The following is a 20,484-nucleotide window of genomic DNA, read 5'->3' on the forward strand; positions in this document are numbered from 1 at the left end:
GCCCCTCTAGGAAAACGTTTTGGTAGTTGCTACACAGTGTGGTGAAATAGTTTTGGGTTTAGGGGAACTGGGTTATGTTTGAAACTTATGTTTACATTGATTGATCCTCTACCTGCTCTAATGAGAAGAACTAACTCCCCTTGATGTTTCGAAATATGTTATTTGTTTAGTTTTGACTTTGGTGTTTGTCCCATGTAGGCAAATAATAAGATAGTCTTGGCTGGAGTTCATGCCTGAGGTTGGAAAGAGCTGGTAAGGAGGCCGGAATGCCATTATTTGAGTCCAGAGTGGGCTGAAATTAAGATCTCCTATTTGTTTAAGCAACAGCAAATGTGGATTAGACCAAATGCGGTATAGCATCATAGTGCATACATACTGCTTAAAGTTTTTGTAAATGTGGTAGTATTCGCAACCAATTTACAATCCAACCACCTCACCCTTTTTAATGCTTGGCATCATGGAAACAAGAGTTTGAAGAGAAGATTTTTTAATCATTGTTTGGCTGGGGTGTTCGCTGGTGTTTGTTTTGTTTGTTTGTTTGTTTGTGGTTTTGTTTTAAACTAAGATGTTTTAACATTAGTAACAAATATTTTGCATCAAGAATGCCTTTTCTAAAGACCTTTTGTCTGAAAAAAGTCTCAGATTTAAAAAAAACTTTATTTCAGAGTTTACTTGACATATTTTTATTATGATGCAGAATACAGTGCCACTGTTTTTCACTGCATGGACTCACAAAACAAGGTAGCATGTTATGATTACTGACCTTGCACAACCTCTTCAGAATAAGCTCTGAAGGCTGAACCTTGAAAAGCTGAATGACACTTTTTCTATGTATGAAGCTACGCACATTTATCACAGTGTGACAGGCTGGCATTGCACTGCAGTGTTTGTGTCATGATATATCATAACCAAATCATAGGGTGCTCACCTTGTTCATCTACATTACTCTGCTACCAAACTTCAGTATGAGGCTTTTAGATTCATACTTTTCTTTCCATTTCTTCCCTTTGCTTCCCTGTTAGGTTGTATGTGTTCATTCTACTTTTTTTTTTTTTTCCCCTGCTCTGCACATAGTGAAGAACTTTCATGAATATCTCTCAGCCAAAAGTAGAAGGCTCACCTAAACTATTGCAAAAGCTTCTTGACGGGGTGAGTGATAGTAGATGCAAATTTAAATGTACTGATGGCTAAGGTTGATTCAAAGATATGGTTTTTGTCATGGCTTTTCTAATCTTTTGATATAACTCTCTGACCAGATACTTCTGCTACCTGGATATATGAATGAAGACTCTCTAATCTCTTGTGGGATGTGGTTTAAGATGGTTTAATTTATACTCATGGTGGTATCCTTAATTATTAGCCATTTCTTTTTTAGATTGAAATCTCTTTATTTTATCTTGGCTATGCAAGTGTATATAAAGCCAGGTATGTTTTGTATTCAGACAAAACATATAGTACCTGTTAGAAAATACATTATATGGAGTATAAAATAGGAAAAAGACCAACTAGCCAATTAATGTTTTGTTTTGTCTAAAGGGTCAAAGTACATGTGAGTACAAATAACAGCAATAAAATGTTGAATTATTAGTAATGGGATATTTATTGGACAAGAGATGATTAAAAGAAAGTAGTAAGGGATTTGTTGTTGATTGTTTCCTCTTAGTATACAGGTAATGTTGTTAATAATTTTATTAATCCAAAAGCCAGTGCTATGAAGGCCTGCTGCATGAATTTGTACATGTGACTTACATGAAGTTAGAGTAGCACAGTAACTTGGGTCTCTTTCCTCTGATTCTGAAACTCTTTGCTTGTGAGGGCAAATGAGCTTGGGACACCAACTGAGTGTGAGGTGCAGAAATGTGAAGTGCGGAACAGAGCTTGAGAAAACTTCAGTTAAATAATCCCACAACTGGGAATGACAATGATTCTTTAAATCATTAACTCCAGGTTCTCTGAAGTACACAAACAGTCAGCTTGATAAAGCACAAAATTAGCAATAGTTTGTCGTAGCGTAGTTCAGCTGAAAAAAAAAAATTAGTGAAATCAGCAGCAGCATTATAAAATCAAATCCCTCTTGCGTATTGTTTTCTTATGGATATTCTGTCACACTAACCTTGCACGTACTGTCTAGCAAACAGAATATCACAGAAGTAAAAATGGGAAAATGATTTTAAAAATAACTCATATTGTTCAGTGTATCATCTAGTACTTTCTTAAATAATCCTAGTGGTTAACTGACATATTTTCTCTGTGAGGATTACTTCACATCCAGAAGCTTTCTCTGTCAGGAAGTGTTCTTTGGATATTTAATCTCAGTTTTTCTCTACCTTATAGAAGAAGGTTTTGCAAACAATTTTGATCTGGAGAGAAGCAATTCAAACTAGTGGCTTGATTCCACCTCATTTGCTAATTGGACTAACCTTTAGGGAGACTACTTGTTTGTTTTTAGTTTTCATCTACCATGTGCCTCTTTACTTGTGCAGATGTAATTCAGTACTCAATAATGAATTGTGGAAAGTACATAAATTTTACTGAGAATGAATAAATGGTTTATCATATTTTCCCCTTAGCCTGTACAACTGAGTCATTGTGGTGCTGCAAATCATTTGCCTTCCAAACTTCTGTTTGCAGTACAGAAGCAGCACATGGATGAAATGGCTTAATTAGCCAAAGATATTCAAGGTAAATCTTACAAAGGATCTAACGGTGCTGTGTTGGAAGAAAAAGAAAAAGGAGAAATTGGAAGCTGTTAGTTTCACTGCTGTTACTGGGCATATTTTGTTTTGTCTCCACAGCTCTATCACAGTCTGCCCAGCTGCTGAGGTTCTGTTTCAGTCATTGTTGAGATGAATGAAACATTTTAGCATTTGGTGCAAAGAACACAATTCAGGCAGTGCCTCACATGAATGTCCACACAGATCTCCAAATACCTGGTGTACCAACTAGGAATCTGGCATTTAAAATGCACATTTTTAATTTGAAGCAGATGAAGTTAACTCTGTGCCATGTATACAGAGCTGCTTCAGTTAGCCCTGTACAATGAAGTACAAGTGATTCTGCTGCAGAGAGCTGAAAACACTGCTGTGATAATTTACTAGTTATTTTCCCAAATCACAGAATGTGACATGTCATCTGCGGCACAACCAATTTTGATGATGTGATTTATCCAAAACCGATGTTGATGTTTACAAATTTCTAATGCTTCATTTAAAAGAAAATTTCTGTTCAATACTTCTCAACTTTTCTGCAGCCAAATGCTCCAGTTTTGGTTATAGTCTGGTGTGTGACAAAGTCAGAACTAGATACAAGTTTGTGAAGTCAAAAAATCTTGCCTACCATGATTTGGACATTGCACATCATGCAGTCACAATGAATCAGCACTCGGGAACCCTGATTTCCTTGCATTGTCTTTATGGTGCTGCCAGTATTTCTGACATTTTGAGAAACCTAAACTGACTATTGTGTGAGTCTGAGATGTACTGCAGTATAGGATTAAAACTACATGAATTTAATTTTGATTTACTAACCTTAATAAGCCTTGAATCTTTCATTACTGCAGGACTTGCATCTGTTATTTTGATTCTTCTCCCCTTATCATGTGAAGGCATTATTTGAGAATCTCTGGGGCCAAAAAGTTTCGGTTGATTTGGAGTTACCAGATGCCCTCTCCAGGGTGATGCATTCCCTCTGAGGGCCATTTGGCATGAATATCCTTCCGCCTTCTTATTGGACATGCACTTCAAATCACTTTCTGCATCCACGTGTTGACAGACTCTGAATAGAGATGAAAGGAAGTTGACCAATGAGTTGAAGAGAGAGGTAAGGAGGAAGGAGTCTGTGTTACATTTTGTGGCCTTTTTTTTTAAAAAAAAATCATATGGTTAAGCTGCAGGGTGATGTCTTCATGGGGATAAGAATATAACAGTTGCCGGTGTCTTGCATACCTATTTTTGCATTATATCTGTAAGAATAAATATATGTAATTAGCAAGGAGAAGTGTTGTAATACAAATGTACATAGTGTGTGTCAATCATCAGAAGAGATTATGTCAAGCAGGACATAATAGAAATAGGATATACATTTCAAAAAGAGGAAGAATTTTGTCTATCTAATTGGAGGCAATGGTGACACCACACAGAGAAGAACGGTATCTGATTAAATCCATAAATGTCAGATATTACATGGTAGGTAATTAATTTTCATGTTTTCTTTACTCAGGAGGGTGAATGATACTGCAAGATTTAGGTGAGAAATCCTTATACCCATCCATCCTCCACTCTAGGTATTCCTCACATGCTTAGAGATCTATATATATACATAGTATATATACTGATGATAGCTGGTGATTAGTAGTGGCTTATGAACAACTGTTATCAGTAATTAATAATGAATAACAAACAGCATTTAATTTCTGGTGACAATCGATGATTTATCCATGACTGATTGCTGGACTGTGGTCAGTAATCGCTTGAAATGGATTCACAGATCATCAGTTCATGGGACCATTCTGGGTGTGTGTTTCAGTGATAGATGGTTCTTGTCATACATCGTTTGCCAGTGAGTGTCATTTTACCATTACCAGGGATTATTATTGACTGTTGTTGACTTTCAGAGGTAGACTGTACAAAATACCTGCAAATAAGCATAAGTAAACAGCTGGGTAGAAGACCAAACCACAAGAGGGCAGAGAAGCAGCCCTGTCCCAGCTGCCTACTTTGTGGAGGTCTCTGTCAAGCAATGCCAGGCTTCCTGCTGATGACATAAGGAGTAGGAGCTGGGACGGATGAGGGGTCATTAACTGCTGGGGGAGCAGAAGGGAAGCATCTCCCTCAAAACCAAAACAAAACAAAAAAGCAACAAAAAGCTTTCACCCTAAACATCCTATTTTCTGTTGGTGACAAGAGAAGCGAGTGTCCTCTTACCAAGGGCCAGGTTCTGCCTCTTTCCTTTGCCCTTTTAATGTGCTCGCTTCAGGTGACAAACTTCAAATTTTCCTGTGCTGCTAAGAAGTCCTGCCTGAGATGAGCTGGGTCTGTATGATATAATTTCATAGAATCATAGAATAGTTCATCTTGTCCAACTGCTAGCAAGGAGCAGGAACATCTTAGACTAGATCAGGTTGCTCAGCCCCCTGTTCAACCTGACCTTGAATGCTTCCAGGGCTGGGGCATCTATCACCTCTCTGGGCAACCTGTTCTGAAGTTTCATCACCCTCATCATAAAAACTTTCTTCCTTGTATCCGGTGTGAATCTACACTCTTTCAGTTTAAAACCATTACCCCTTGTCCTGTCATAATAGGTCCTGCTAAAAAGTCTGCCCTCTTCTTTCTTATGGGCCCCTTTTAAGTACCAAAAGACTGCAATAAGGTGTCCCCAAAGCCTTCTCTTTTCCAAGCTGAACAACCCCAACTCTCACAGCCTGTCCTCACTGGAGAAGTGTTCCAGCCCTTTGAACATTTTTGTGGCCTTCTCTGGCCCCTCTCCAACAAGTCCATGTCTTTCCTGTACTGAGGGCTCCAGAGCTGGACTCAGGACTCCACCAGAGTGGAGTAGAGGGGCAGAATCACCTCCCTTGGCTTGCTGGCCAGGCTCCTTTTGATGCAGCCCAAGATATGATTGGCCTTCCGGTCTGCAAATGTATATTGCTGGCTCATGTCCAATCTTTCATACACCAGTACCCCCAAGTCTTTCTCCACAGGGATGCTCTCAGTCCCTTCATCCCCCAGCCTGTACTGATATTGGAGGCTGCGCCAATCCAGGTGCAGGACCCTGCATTTGGCCTTATTGAACCTCATGAAGTTAATACGGGCCCACTTCTCAAGCTTGTCCAGGTCCTTGTACATGGAAACCCGTCCCTCAGTGACGTCAGCTGCACCACGCAGTTTGGTGTCATCTGAAAATTTGTTGAGGATGCACTCAATCCCACTGTCTGTGTCACTGATGAAGATATTAAACAGAACTTGTCCTAATATGGACCCCTGAGGGACACCACTCATCGCTCATCTCCATCTCCATCTCCATTGACCACTACCCTCTGGATGTGATCATCCAGTCAACTTCTTATCCAGCTAACAGTCCACACATTAAATCCATACCTCTCCAATTCAGAGAGACAGATGTTTTGATTGACCATGTCAAAGGCTTTACAGAAGTCCTGATAGATGACATCGGTAGCTCTTCACTTGTCCACTGGTGTAGTCAGTCCATCACAAAAGGCCACTATGTTGGTTAGGTGTAACTGGCTGTCTGGAATCACCTCCCTGTCCTTCATGTGCCTCCATTTATTAAATTAAAAGTAAGTATGAGGGTTAACTAAAGACAATGAGATCACTGATTGTCTTTCTATTTATGGATGTGATCCAGCTAGTCTTAAATTTTTTGGGGAAGCTCACAAAAGATTTGGGGCCAGATTTAAAGAAGGATTTAGGAAGCAACTCTTGTTTCTTCCTACTTAGATAATTAGTACTGCCTGAAGCATGCTTCGATGAGGGATAGATGCTGCCTGATGACTAGTTGTTAAAGTTTGTGCCTGCACATTATTGGGTCCCCTAATAGAAACCAAAAGCTACAACCAAGAGTTAGGAAGGGAGTGAGCTGAGGCTTCCAAAGAAAACTCAGTATGACAGAAATATCAGGGCTTGCAGGTGCAAGGCCTGGAGAATAACAGCCAGAGAACAAGAGTATGAGAACAGCAGAGGGGATGCTGCCACAGAGGCTCTGGAAAACCACTGCCACAGCGGCTGAGGTGAAAGGCTTCAGAGCTGCAAGTGAAAGCCAAGCTACAGAACTGGAAATAGATGACCCTTAATATCGGAAAAGCTAAGACACCTAAGGGGCTGTGAAAGACAGTAAGTTTCAGGTTTTAAGGCTATCTCTTCATTATGACTGCTTATTACCTCTGTCTGATCAGCCAAAATACACTTGACTGACCAACACTTGAGGACAATGTACCATTTCAATTACTTTTTCTGTCCTCCTTTGCCTGAGTGCATATCCTGTAGTTTTTTTTGAGATTTTTGAGGCTTTTTTCTTCCAGATGTTATGAACTTACCTGTCAACAGGAAAAATATTTGGAAAGGCATTGAAAACCTATCAGAATTTCAAGGGTATTTTGCATGTTCCTTTACTCCAGACCAGGTAGGTAACAGCTACATTTAAGAATAAACAACAAAGACCCACTTTCTAAGCCTTGTGAATATCTGACAAGCCATCTAGGCATTAAAGTACTTTCAGATTTGAATGCTGGGATGGCTTGGGCTGAAATCCAGGAAGAGTTGAAAATAAGATCAGCACAGAAGATATACCCTAAATCACTTCTTAAATGAAGCATAATACATCAAAGTGCTGAACTCAAAATAGAATTAAGATAGGATGTAGGCATCTAATTCTGAAATCCTGAGTCCACAGACCCTGCCTAATATCATAAGTGCCTGAGAACTTGTTGATTTCTTAGCTTTCATCAGGAAATTTGATTTTCCAAATAGTTTGATTTTAAAAAACGGACATGCCGGTTCAGGTATCCTATTTTAAATGCGCAGTTGTGAACATGTCATCCTAATGACCTTCTTTTTGAGGGAAGGGAAGACCTCACGGGGTTCTAAGTGGATTGTTTTGACAATTCTGAGTAGAACGTTTGATGAAACCTGCATATACAGCAGCAGAATCAGAAGCTGAAGACTACCCTCGTAAGAATTCAGTCACAAAAACAAGACAAAGATTCAATTTTTCACAGCCCACAATCTGTTGCCCAGAGACTTAGAAGGACAGAATGAGGGTAGCTGGCTTCTATAGCTATTTTGCTTCTCAGTGAATCCATTAGTGTTCAGATCACTAAAACAGAGACAGTAACTTTTCTGTCATTCTGTTGTTTGGGGAGAAGTAATCACTAGTGACAGGCTGTAGTTTGCGATTTATTAATTCAGTACTTTTGAGGTACAGCTTCAAGCATCTCACTCTTTGCAACCAGTGCATACAGAAGTATGTAACTACATCCCAAAATTGTATTTCTGTGCGAACATTCATGGTTCTAAGTCACCCTCTTTGCAGTGTCCAAACAAATCTGAACTGGCACATAATAATGTCTATCAAAATGGTTGAGCTACTTGTTTGGTAAAGGAAGATTACCCTTTGAGGAGTTCTGCACTAGCAACTACATTTGTTTTGAGAATATCATCATCTGAATGTCTAACCTGGAAAAATTCTCCAGGCTTACAGAAGGAAATCAGATGTGAACAGGAATTGTGTTAAAAATATTTATTTAAAACTGTTATTCTACCTACAGTTGATGTCAGGCCAGATATGGGAGCTGGGAAGTTTCCAGACTGAATTTATGCTACTAAACAGGGACAGACAGTAATTCAGGAATAATTTAATATTATTTATTTTAATAAGGGCCTTATTTTCAAATTTGAAATATGGTTTAATTCAACCTTCCTTATCATTGCCCATTGTCTCATCTCATTTTGTCATTTTCATCAGAACAAACATTTTCACACTGTGCCTGTGCCCTTTACTGAATCTGAATTGCACACAGTAAAAATGGTTAGGGGAGTTTGTGGAAAGAAAACATGAGTGGGAAAGTAAGCTCCAAACAGTGTGAGGGATATAGGTTCATAGATAGAAGTCATTATAGGAAATGAATCCTTGGTCAGGTGAAAGTGCAGAGGGGTAAACATTTTTAAATGCTGTGCAGGAGAGGAAAGGAAGCATTTCACTATTAGAGTTGGAAGTGACCTCTATTGGATCAAATGCCATTTCTGTTAAAGAAGTAATTATCTTCCTCCGTAAACTGAATCCCATAAGACCAGAGTGTCATACTACTAAAAGGCAGTGGGAATGTTTCCTTTCTCTGACCCTTCTACTACCTTAATACTCTAGCATCTAGTTAGAGTCTATAATCTTGTAAATATCAAGACTATCAACAAGTATTTTCATCTTTTACCTGCCATCTTCCCCAACTACTCTCCTCAGTTGCTTTAGCCTAAGTTTAACTATCATTTTGGAGCAAGTCCTGGATTCTGTTTATACCTAGCGTAGTTGGAGACTTTCTTTATGTTACCAAGATCCATTACACACCTACGGCAGCAGGAGTTTGCCTGCGTTCAGAGGAACAGAGGCAAAAAAAAAAAAAACCAGCTTTGCTTTTTTTACCTTTGAATTTCAACACTGTATCCACTTTTAGAAGATCTCATTGTTTTGCATCCTTCAGATAAAGTGATGGCATAAAACATCTCTGACATCACAGTCATTTTAGTTAACATATTTTTCTTCATTTGTGCTCTACCTCCAAATAATTACATTATTGTTTTTCAGCTTGATTTCTGTGTGTTTTACATTTTACAGCATCTGAAATTTATTGTTAACTTGATTGAAAAGGCTTTCACCTCTTCTGTTTTCCTGAAAATTCTTGGTTTTAAGGATTGTTTTACTCATATTTCCTACCCTTATCAGGGGACATCTCCTGTGATTGGATCCCTTTCTGATCAATTTAATATCTGTTCAACTTCTCTGGCATGATTTTTAAGTATCTTAAAATATGCTGGCTAGATCCTCTAGGCAATGTTGCTATCTATTTATTTAAATTAGAAAACCCATAGGAAAATATTTTTGAGCATTTTGATTTAATATAAACCAAGCAGGATAATTTGCAAAACAATCTCTGGAGGTGCATAGGAAAAACTTATTAATCATAACCACAGCAGACTACAAAACTCCAGTACAAATATTTGCACTTCTGTCACAGCCACTTATCTGATCTATGCCAAATGCTGACAGATTTTAAAGACAATCACATTAAGTATTAATCAAGCTTGAAAGATTCAGCTGAGTAACAGCATACTAACGAGACACCCTTCTCCAAAGACCATTGCATGCTCCAAATATGTAGCCTTCTATTACCCTGAAAAACATTTAAAGTCTGTTTCAGTCCCATGCTGTTTCCTTGAATATTTTTCACATCTCTTTCTGATTTATTTTCCCAAAGCTTTAAATATCCCACCCCCTGTGAAATTATTAAATACAAAGAACAGGGCTTCTGTCTCAATGGTTTCACTTCACTTAATAGGAACAGTAGCAGAATAAACTAGCCAGACATGTTTTATTTAAACGTTTCTCTGCCCCTGTGTACAACACTGATCACATTTCCACCTACACATTCTCTTTCTCCCATGATGGGATACATCTTTTTTCTTGTTGTGCTTCAGTAGCCTCTATTGCCCATTCTTTGTCATTTATTCCATAGTATCTGGTAGACTGGGGACAACTTTATGGAAGCTCTGCTGCTACATAACCTCTTCTTCAAGTCCTTGTTTAATATTTTTCCATGATGCCTACTCACACCATTTCCAGCAATTTCACCCCAATTCACATTGTGTTTTTAAAATTGCCTGACTTTCTTTTTCTCTAGGACCAGTCCTGTTTGCAAAGCAATCAGCAGGTGCTACTTTATTCCATTACCAGCTGTATTATCTCAACTACTGCATCTGTTCTGCTCTATCAGATTGTTACCAAAGACTGCACAAATGGCAGCCTTCTGTGCTGCTCCCTCAGGCTCTATCTGGGCCTGTGTCCCACAAAGATCAGTTGCCAGTGTCCATCCTGACAGACCTTGGCCTGCTTGAATGCCTTCATGGTACAGGATGGCTCTTTTGCTTTGCAAATGCTGAGGCCTGAGTGCACTGACATGCTTTTGCCATCGTTTCCCCACAGCTGACTGAATGTCCAGATGCTGTTTCCTTTGAGAGATCATAATCATTGAAAGACATGGCACAGACCACTAGTTAGGATTTTGTTTGTGTGTAGGTGGAACAGAATCCAGTCAGGAAACAAAATGTATTATAGAGCTTCATCACAGAAATAGCTCAAATTTGCTGCTGTTGTAAAAATACCTTTCCTCAGTCTCCGATTCACATAGTCTGTAGGCAATTAACAGGTCCTTACAGTTTCCACAGGCCACTTCCTTAACCACAAAGGGCACAAGGCAGGGGAATGCATTTGCTGTTTTTATTAATCACAAAATACTCTGAAATAACACATCTGGGGGGTGCACTAGCACAGCCTTATAACCAAGGTAGAAATACACAACATCCAGACAGGCTTCTCCAGTCCCAGTCCTCTAGAGAAGCACCTGGTGTAACCAGGCAAACATGCCAATAGCATTTGGTTCTAAAACTATACTCAACCTGATAAAAAAAAGAGAAGTAACTCTACATCCTTTTGGACTGGTCTGGAAATCAAGACGTGAATGTTCTCAGCACAAACAGCTCATTTCCAGGGCAGAATGTGGACAGAGGTGTGTTCTTGAGATATTCCAAGACAGCCTATTTCTGGCTCATCCAGCTTTCTAGATCTGTGTTGGGTCTCAATCCAAAAAGCCCTTCTTTGCTATGAAGGCCTGCCCTAGCTGACTAATCTAATCACAGGCAGAAGCTAGGCCAGGTTTTCCTTCTGAAATATTACTGTGCCACCCTTGGGTGATTCAATCTGTTCTGATTTGTATTTGTGCATATACCAGACCCTGGCCTGAATGTAAAATTTTCTCAATATGAGTCCAGGCTCCATGTTGTTACTCAGCAAGGTGTCAGCCTTGCAAGTATCGTGGGGTGAGAGCACAGAGGGAGGAGCAGATGGGCAGAGAATGGATGGGACCGAGAACTATGTAGGAAGAGCCATGTGTCAAAATAAGTGATGATTAGCCAAAGACTGGCTCCTGTTTGTATTTTTTTTTCTACCTACGTGGCTGTGTGTCTGTGCAGATCTTCTGATGCCTGTTCAAAAACATGCATCTGGCTGGTAACCTCTCCCAGCTGGTGGAAGAGGGGAGCCAAATGTGCAGACAGTGCAATCAGAGGTTGCCTAAGGAAAAACTGGCATCAGATGCAAACCAGCATGCTACAGGGAGAGCATGGGTACTACAGCTCCACTGGCATGCTGATCTGCTTGACCTGTTATTTGTGGCTTGAACAGTGACATGTGTGTAGGGGAATTGCCGGCCATGTTGTGGAGCTATGTCAGTGAAAGTGTTGTGGAACAGATTAACTGAACTGGGACCCTACTGTGTGAGGCACTTCTGAAGGTGAATTATTCAGATTGTCCTGTAATTAGAGGCTTGGCCAAATCTGACATTCTGGACTTCTGGCTCTGACACATACCTCTATTGGGACTACAAGAAAAGTATTTTATAAAGTTAATAAGGCTGCCTGTCCTACTGATTTTAGTAGGATTACTATGAATTAATTTATGTCTGAGCACAAGAAGTAAACCCGTTGTTATATACTTATAATGCTTCTTACAAATCTTTGAAGTAATATATAAACAGTGAATAGTACACAGTTCCTAATTCTATACTCTACAGAGGATGGGCAGTTGGGAATTGTTGTACCTGGGAAAGAAAAGACAGATTGGACTATCTGATTTAGAAATCTGCAACAGTACCCTGGATGTTGAAGGCCAAAGTTAGAAATAGGTGGACTGGATTCTCACACAAAGAATGCGTTATAAGAACATGAAAAGGTCAGTGCTCATTCCAGGTGGGTTGCTGTGTGCATGCACTTTGCCATCCTGAAACTTTCTCTTGCATATGCTCCTGTGCTGTATTTAAATAGTGCCATTTTGCTATTGGGATGAATATATATATATCTCAGGTACAAAATACCAGTATTTGTTATCTGACGAGATGTTTGTACCACCAAGGTTAGTATTGTTGAACCCTTTCCACCATAAAAATTTTATCACTACAGTGATAATCAGCATGGTTCAAACTGAAAACTTTCATTCTAGTCTCTATCTCAGACTGATGTGTGTTTTATAAAGTTTGAGTGAGGAATGTTGGAATTGATTTTTAAAAACAAGACTTGTTGGGAAAAGCCAGTTTACTTGTGGGAATGGTTTTCGGCAAGACTTGCTCAAATCTGTCTGTTTTTCTGTGCTTTCTCCAGGACTGCCTATTCATACACTGTTTTGCTGTCAATTTTCTGTAGTTGCTTCATAGATGATAATAGTCTACTAAATCTGACCCCCTCCAGGGAAACTGTTCAAAAAGGCGTCTCTTCAGACCTCCAAATACAGAATGTCCTGTTCTGGTTCTAGAAAGAACCTGTATCAGTTTCTAGCAGAATACGTTTCTACACTAGAATCATACCTGCATCGTAAAGCCAGCAAAATTATATTTTTCCTGAAACCAGAGTCGAGTTAATAATACACTTGTTGTGGAATCATAATCCACAGGAAACATCTTCTACTGCTGGCTCATTTGGAAAAGCATAAAGGAGTCATTCAAATCACTGAAAGCCAAGAGGAGATTATTTAAAATAGAAATGGAAGGCATTGCTAGTTTGTTTTAACAGAATTAGGGAGCTTTTAAATTTTACTTCACTCTTTCCCAAGAGAAAAAATGTGAAAAGTTAGTCTAAGAATAAATACATTTAAAAAATAATTAGAGCAGATCTCACCACATTTCCTCTGATACATATTCTGGGAGAGAGATCACTGTTTGCTTTAATTACCATCACCAAAGTAATTACTCCATTTGACAAGGTCAATTAAAAATAATTTAATAACACTGTCCCCTATTAGAAGGGGGAAATTGCACATGTAACAGCACCTTTAAAGGATTGTCTAGTGTTTCTCAGTCTTTTTCAGGTGGTAGGTCCTAATCATAGTTCAGTCTACAAATTTATCAGCTTTAACGTATTTGATACGTAAATCAATATAGAGAGAAACAGTTAGAGGCTGAATCTTGGATACTTGAAGATCATTTCAATAATTTTTGGATTTGCTCCTAAATCTAATCTTTTAATCCAAAATTCTTGTTTTGTTGTTACTTAACACTGTGAAACCTACAGTTCTTTAAGAGACTTCCCATTAAGACTGAAGCTCTCTAGGGACTTGCAGCTGTGCTTCTGTGCACACTAAGTTTGTCCCCAGTCTGAACACCCTTACACCCTTTTTTTTTTTGTGAGTCTTGCTGTGATCCAAAAAATGAAGCAAAGAAGGAAAGTGTCTGCAGTGGACCCAACCCAACAGGTGTGATCTATTCACTCCGCCTCAGGGAGTCTGAAATGCATGACTTCAGAAAGTACCCTACCTGATGTGCTGAAGACTCTTCCTGGGGCTGAAGGCAGGCTGCACTCCTCCTCCTGCAGTCACACCTTGGTGCAGAACTTCATTTTAAGATTAAGGGGAGTGTCAGGAGAGCAGAAGAGAGTGCTTGCTCAGCCCATTCACAAGCATTCTCACTCATGTAGATGGTAGGAGTGTTGAGTTCTTACAGCAAAGATTGTTCCTGTATTTTATTTTTAGCCAGTGCATAAATATGTAAATAGTGCTTGGGCAGTGAACCTGAACACTCACCTCCCTGGAATGTATCCCAGGTACTGGTGTCCAATCTTATGAACTCCTGATACAGTAATCTTGAATTCTGTTATGTTTTATGACAGTTGCTCAAGGAGGGTCACAGGCACTACCACCATGAGTAATTTGGAGTTCTCTGATCAATTGTTGCATCAGGAGATGAGATGTGGATTTTAACCTCCTCCAAAAATAAACTCTGCACCTGCCAACAATTGCTGAGTGCCAGGCTATTACATGAAGTGCAGCTGTCGTTTTCGTCTTCATTTGATAGAGTTTAGAAGATAGCAAGCCATGGTTACAAAATGTAGTTGCCAGGAGTCTGATCTTCTCAATATACAACAGCTGTACTGGGAACATTTACTGTAATTAGGCAAAGAAACACCTTCTTTCCTTTTTCTTAATTGGCCATAGTTGTGTGCTATATGATAAGCCGATCAGTTCTGTGTGTAAAATACCAGCAAGGCTAAGACTGAGCCAGAAAAAGAGGTTACCATTATCTGTGCTCATCTCTACCTATTCCTATTGCTCATGGCAATCATTTATTCAACCTAGTTGCCAACAACCTATTTGCACCTCAAACTAGTTCTGTGAATATGTCCCCCATTAATGTATACACTTCTAGTAGTAAACGTTTATCATGCCCCCCTTCGCTTTGCAAAACTAGGTTAAGGAGCAACCACTCACAGATCTGAGAAGCCACAGGCATCAGGGAATTTAGGTGCCTCTGGCACTGACAGCTGATTGTAAGTTTTCACGAGAGGATTTTTGAACATAAGCACCTGAAATCTGTAAGTTAAGTCATACAATTTAAGCATATAATGGGTTTCATAGCTTTTAAAAAGCTAAGCAAAGATGTGGCTAATTACTTCACTCCACTCCATCAGCAGGGAAATGACTGGGCACTACATTTGTAGCTTCAAATGGGGAGAAGAACAATATTGCTTTAATCTACTGATTCTGAAATGCTAAATGCAAAGAAGCAATGTGCAATCTCTAACTGATGAACACTTCAGCAGGCTAAGTGGTTGCATATAACAGTATGCAGACATTGCAGGAACCTCTGACACCAGGGCTATACACTACAGCAGAATTTCTACTGTCTGCATTTCATCTGCATATAATTATTATACTTGTCTTGGTTTTTTTCCTTTTAAATCTTGTTGCTCAGGAACTTTTGTATTAAGATGTTGCAACTTAGAATAAGATGCCTCTTAAACTTATTTAAGCATCTCTATGCTATTGACATCAGATAGATGCATTTCTCCCCCTCTCCTAAGGTAAAGTTCAATGGAAGGAAGGACATTTGCTATTTAGTTTCATTAGGGTGATTTGGCTCAAGGGGAGACATCCAATGAAAAGTGATTACCTCAATTATGTTCCACATTCTTGAAAATGAAAGGAACATGCGTTTAATGTGACTGGTTTTTCTCTGTCTCAGCTTCTGTTCTCATTTTTAATTTCAATAGCATTTTCTTAAAACTTTTCATTAACAGTGTAATCTAATTACCTGTTATATTACAGAACATCTACACAAGGGAGGGCTGTTACACGTGAACTGAGGTTCCTCACGGAGCCTCTCCTGGACAAATCTGTTACAGTAAATTCCACAAATAGGCAGCAGATGTCAGCTCTCCAGCCCTGATTAAAACAAGATCCTTAAAACTCTGTCTTGCTTCAGAGATTCCCTGCAGTTTTTTTAGTGCTTTCCCAATAATTTCATTTTGTTTCCATGAGTATCATCAGGAAGAAAATTCATACTGGTGAGATACCAGCCATGAGTGTTATTTGTTTATAAACAAGAAACAGCTGTTCTAGGAGAAAGCTATTAGCAATACAGATGTGCACTATGTGTACAGGAAAAAATATAGAAACAAAAGCAGAGTAGCAAGGGAGGTATAAAAGAGGGTGCACAACTGAGAGTAAAAGGTTTGGGTGCTGTTCCGGTAGGTCATTAGCTGACTGATAAGATTCGCATTGCTCTTCTTTGCTTCAGTTTCTATACAGATAGTGACATTTACTTTGTTTTGTAGAGCTTTTCATAATGTACTTGAACATCCTTAAGACATAATTCAAAAAAAAAATGACAACAACAAAAAAAAATCAACAAAAAACACCATCAACAAAAAACACCTAGAAATAAGCCTCCAGATGCATCAGAAACACATCTTAAAGACCCAGAAAAACAGACCCAAATAGGAACACATTTTATCACCTGTAGATCAGAGCAGCTGTTTTCCCCTTCCTTTCCTCCCTTCATATACTCTCCCGCTCCTCAGAAATGAAAGCAGTCACAAAACATATAATCCTCAATCCAGGTTTGTCTATAATTCAGTAATCATTGATAATTTCTGCAACTTCAGGAACTTGACCTTTCCCGGAAAAAAGTATCTGGAAGTTCAACTTTTCTCCCTGCAATAAACAGGGTAAGTGGGATAAAAAGACTAAAGGTTTCCCCAGCATACAATAAAAAGTCAAAATAGTCGTGTTTTTAGCGAGGGAGAAAATTTGTGCTTTGATGGTTAGGCAGAGTTGGATTAGGAAGCTTTATGACTGACATGTTTTGATCATCCATAACATTCACCTGGAACTTTGATGACAAGCTCCTATTGTACCACAGAAGTGCTACTCAAGAAAACAATGAAGTTTACTGAACAATCACTTCTGGGTAATGGTTACCACAGTGACCTTAGCATTATCAGTACAAACAAGTGTTTTGAATTATCTTCAGTCCTCTGTGGATGACTTTCTGACTTTTTAAATAATTTCTGTAAGGACATATAAAGAGTGAGTGGCACAACCAGAAACAGAGCTTGGAAATCTTGGTTTGCAGTCTCTTGGCAGAACCATCGCATCCTATACGTATATATTCCATATGTAGAAGTCTTTTGCTCAGAAGAAGTTGAGAGAACTGTATACAGGCTTATTTCTACAGAGGATTTTTTTGTTTGTGTATATGAATGTTGTGTATTAGACAAATGCTATTTCATATAATTGGCTGTAGAATGAAAGAAATTCCCCGAAGTTTGTGCTCTTTCTGCCTAAATCCAAACTGAATAGAGTTTAGGAAATACTAATTATGTTCCCTTTCAGTCACTGCCTTAATCCTCCCTTTAACAAGTGAGTGATTACAACAGCACAGTAGTAGTAATACATAGAGTTCATGTCAGCCAAATAGTATGGCTAACAAATATTGCCACTGGCTATCCGTAAAATACTTTGTGTGCATTAAATGGATGTTTGTACAAAGAATGACGTGAAATTTTTCACAAAGCTTTTACATTTCTATAGTTTAGTCACCAACAGTTAGGGACAGAGGAAAGTAGTGTGGATTTAGGATGACCTAGCCTCACTCTCTCTCCTTTTGTCATCTCTGAAAAAAAAACCCTAACTAAACCACAGAACAGGAAATACCCTGTGGTTGAATTTGAATTAAGGACAACAATATGTCCTCATTTTAATCCAGGCAATCAAGTTAAAATCAAATTAACAAAGGGCAAAATTAGGCCCCAAATGTTCTTTTAGTATTTTTTTTATTAACTCTATTTTCATTTTTTTTTTTGCAGCTGCTTCTATACCTTCAGGTTCTGAGTAGAACTGGAGGCAAAGAACTGAAATTGAAAGAACAGTTCTTACGTAAGACAAAGCCATCTTGCACATTTTTCTCTGCTAGGATTTACAGTTTCAGATACATATGCTGGGGGAGAAAGGAGAGACAGGGAGAGGAGGGTTCAATACCTCTTTAAAAATTGACTTGCTTTTCAGAGTTAACACTTTATAACCCAGTCATAAATCTGTGTAGAAACTTCATGTGAAAGGCTATTTTTTTAGTATTTCTTTTTCCATTTTTAAGTGGGTTCTGAACACAGTATAACTATTCAGTGTGAGAATTACAGGACAAGTTTGAAGTCTTAGATGGCAATTAACATAAGGGGTTAGATGTTCTTATATTCTTTAGGAATATTTGGTCTTTGAGGCTGCCTAGAAAGAGTACACCATTGAGAATTTATTTTCAAAGCTTCCCATCATTCTGAAGATCTATAGAGAATCCAATATTTTATTTGACGTTTCGAGTGAATCTTAGGGAAAATTACTTCTAGTTGAATCAGTTTACTCATTTCTCATTTTAATTACAAGCTTGAATAACTCTCATTATTTCTAGTATAAATTTCTGTATTTTAGACTCTGGAGATATTCAAAGGACAAGGTCCTGAGCAGCATGCTCTAGTATGCCCTGCTTTGAGTGGTAGGCTAAAGTAGATGACCTGCAGAGTCACCTGCTAATGTCAAGTGTTCTATGGTTCTCATTGCAGCTCTTTTAAAATGCTTTTCTTGACATTAACCTAGAAGTCTGCTTATGGCCAGAATACACAAGAGCTGATTATGTTATTTATTCATTTATTCAAAATCCTTTGTACAATTTGCCCTATCTTGGGCAAGTGCATCGCAAGATAATGGGACAGATTTTCCATAAAAACAAGATTCCATAAAAACACATATAAGATTGAGGTCTGAGGAATTTAGCCTGGAATTTGTTTGTATTTAAATGGGTGTGGGTCTGTAATTATTCTTTCATATCACACTGTGCTCTAACCCCACCCTTTCCTGAGAATCTTCCCAGTGGTGTGTAGCTGGAGTCTCAACGTGCCGGGAATGCATCAAAGATTTACTGGCCAAATGTCCTGGCTAAGCATGTTCCAGTGCCTCTTTTCTCTAGAATGTTTGTGTGAAGGAGCATATTTGAATCTGCTTAAGATTAGCTTGAAACATGAGTGTATTTTAATGTTGTAGCTCCCACTCCCTCCCCTCTGCCATCCCATTGTTAACTGAAAAAAGCGGTTAACATACTGGCAGTGTTCCACATCTCTGAATTGCAGGAATGAATTTGAATGTGGGGAGGGAGCATTTGAATGGAAAAGCAAAATTCAAGGTAAAATTATCCTCTACCTTGTAGCTGGTAGTCTGTTAATCTGGTCTCATAAACTAGAGACTTTGTGGTATCCAAAGAACTCTTGAATCTGGCTTTTTCCCTGATTTTTGGAAGTAATTTTAAACTGGATAAACTTTTTAACAAGAGATTTGTGGTTTGTGTGCAGTAACTCTAGAGGTGCAGGTGTCTGGGACATTTCTGCCTAATCCAGTCATACTACAATGCTATGTCAGTTTTCTACCCAGGATTGAAGCCAAAACCAAAAGTTTATATTCTTCAAAAGATGGCCAACTTTGCAAGTTAAAGCGGTACTGTGTATGAGATGTGCTTCGTGTTCTTCTTCTTTACTTTACCAGCCTTTTAGATGGCAAATGTGCTGTGTTTAGTTACAGGGGGAAAAAAAAAAAAAAAGAAAAAAAAATTAGATTGTTTCCTTCTTGGTTTACATTTAAGCAAGTATTGCAGATTAATGGAATTCTCTTATTTAGAAACCAGTTGATCATGCTTCACAGCCACTCAGAGTCAGAGCACTTGTTTAAAGTCAATGAAAACCCCCTATTGGATTCTTTTCCATAAAGCTCTTCCGGAGACTTGAAACTTGTCAACAGGATTGTCTGAAGGGCAATGGCAGTTTCCATTGGAAAGGTCTCTTGCAACAGCATCTTCATCTAGATTGGATGAGACTCTTTGAACTATTCTTTCAGTATGTTCTTTATATCCAGCTTGCACATGGTCCTGAGTGGGTATTCCAATGCATACATGACTCACTGTTGTTATAATTTTAAATTATGTGCACAATTTTTCCTATCTTAGTTACATACAAAAGACGGTTCTGCGTCTGTAGGATCAGTTTCTACCAATATCTATGAGTATCTTCATGTAGAGTTTGGTCAGTTCTGCAGCAGGGCTTGCCCAGGGGAGTTACTGTGAGCACTAGAATTTCCACCTTGTACGTTAGTCAACACATATAAGCATACGAATAGAGTCAGGCTACGCATCGCAGGGGCTGTCTAGACCTGGAGAGCTCCAGTAAACAAAGGCTTCAGTGTGACCAGGGCTGGGAGTTATCCATCCATTGTCTCATGTCAGACCAATGTCTCATCTATGCAAGGACTAACTGTGGAGTTCCTGAACTCTGTAGGGAACTGATGCACTAAGTTCATACAATCACAGCCCTGATACCAAACTACACTAAGATTTTAATTTTC

The 20,484-nt window shown here is 38.8% G+C and overlaps 1 long non-coding RNA gene across 1 annotated transcript; it reads right to left on the reverse strand.

The window, feature by feature from the left end:
- Positions 1 to 1,598: 1,598 nt before the first annotated feature.
- Positions 1,599 to 14,228, reverse strand: LOC139827999 (uncharacterized). Its single transcript, XR_011739154.1, has 3 exons — positions 14,084 to 14,228; positions 3,528 to 3,774; positions 1,599 to 2,020 (listed from the first exon to the last, which is right to left on the reverse strand). It is a non-coding gene; the product is annotated as an uncharacterized lncRNA (long non-coding RNA).
- Positions 14,229 to 20,484: the final 6,256 nt, after the last annotated feature.

Source organism: Patagioenas fasciata, chromosome 5 (assembly GCF_037038585.1).
Source record: "Patagioenas fasciata isolate bPatFas1 chromosome 5, bPatFas1.hap1, whole genome shotgun sequence".
Classification (NCBI taxonomy): Eukaryota; Metazoa; Chordata; class Aves; order Columbiformes; family Columbidae; genus Patagioenas; species Patagioenas fasciata.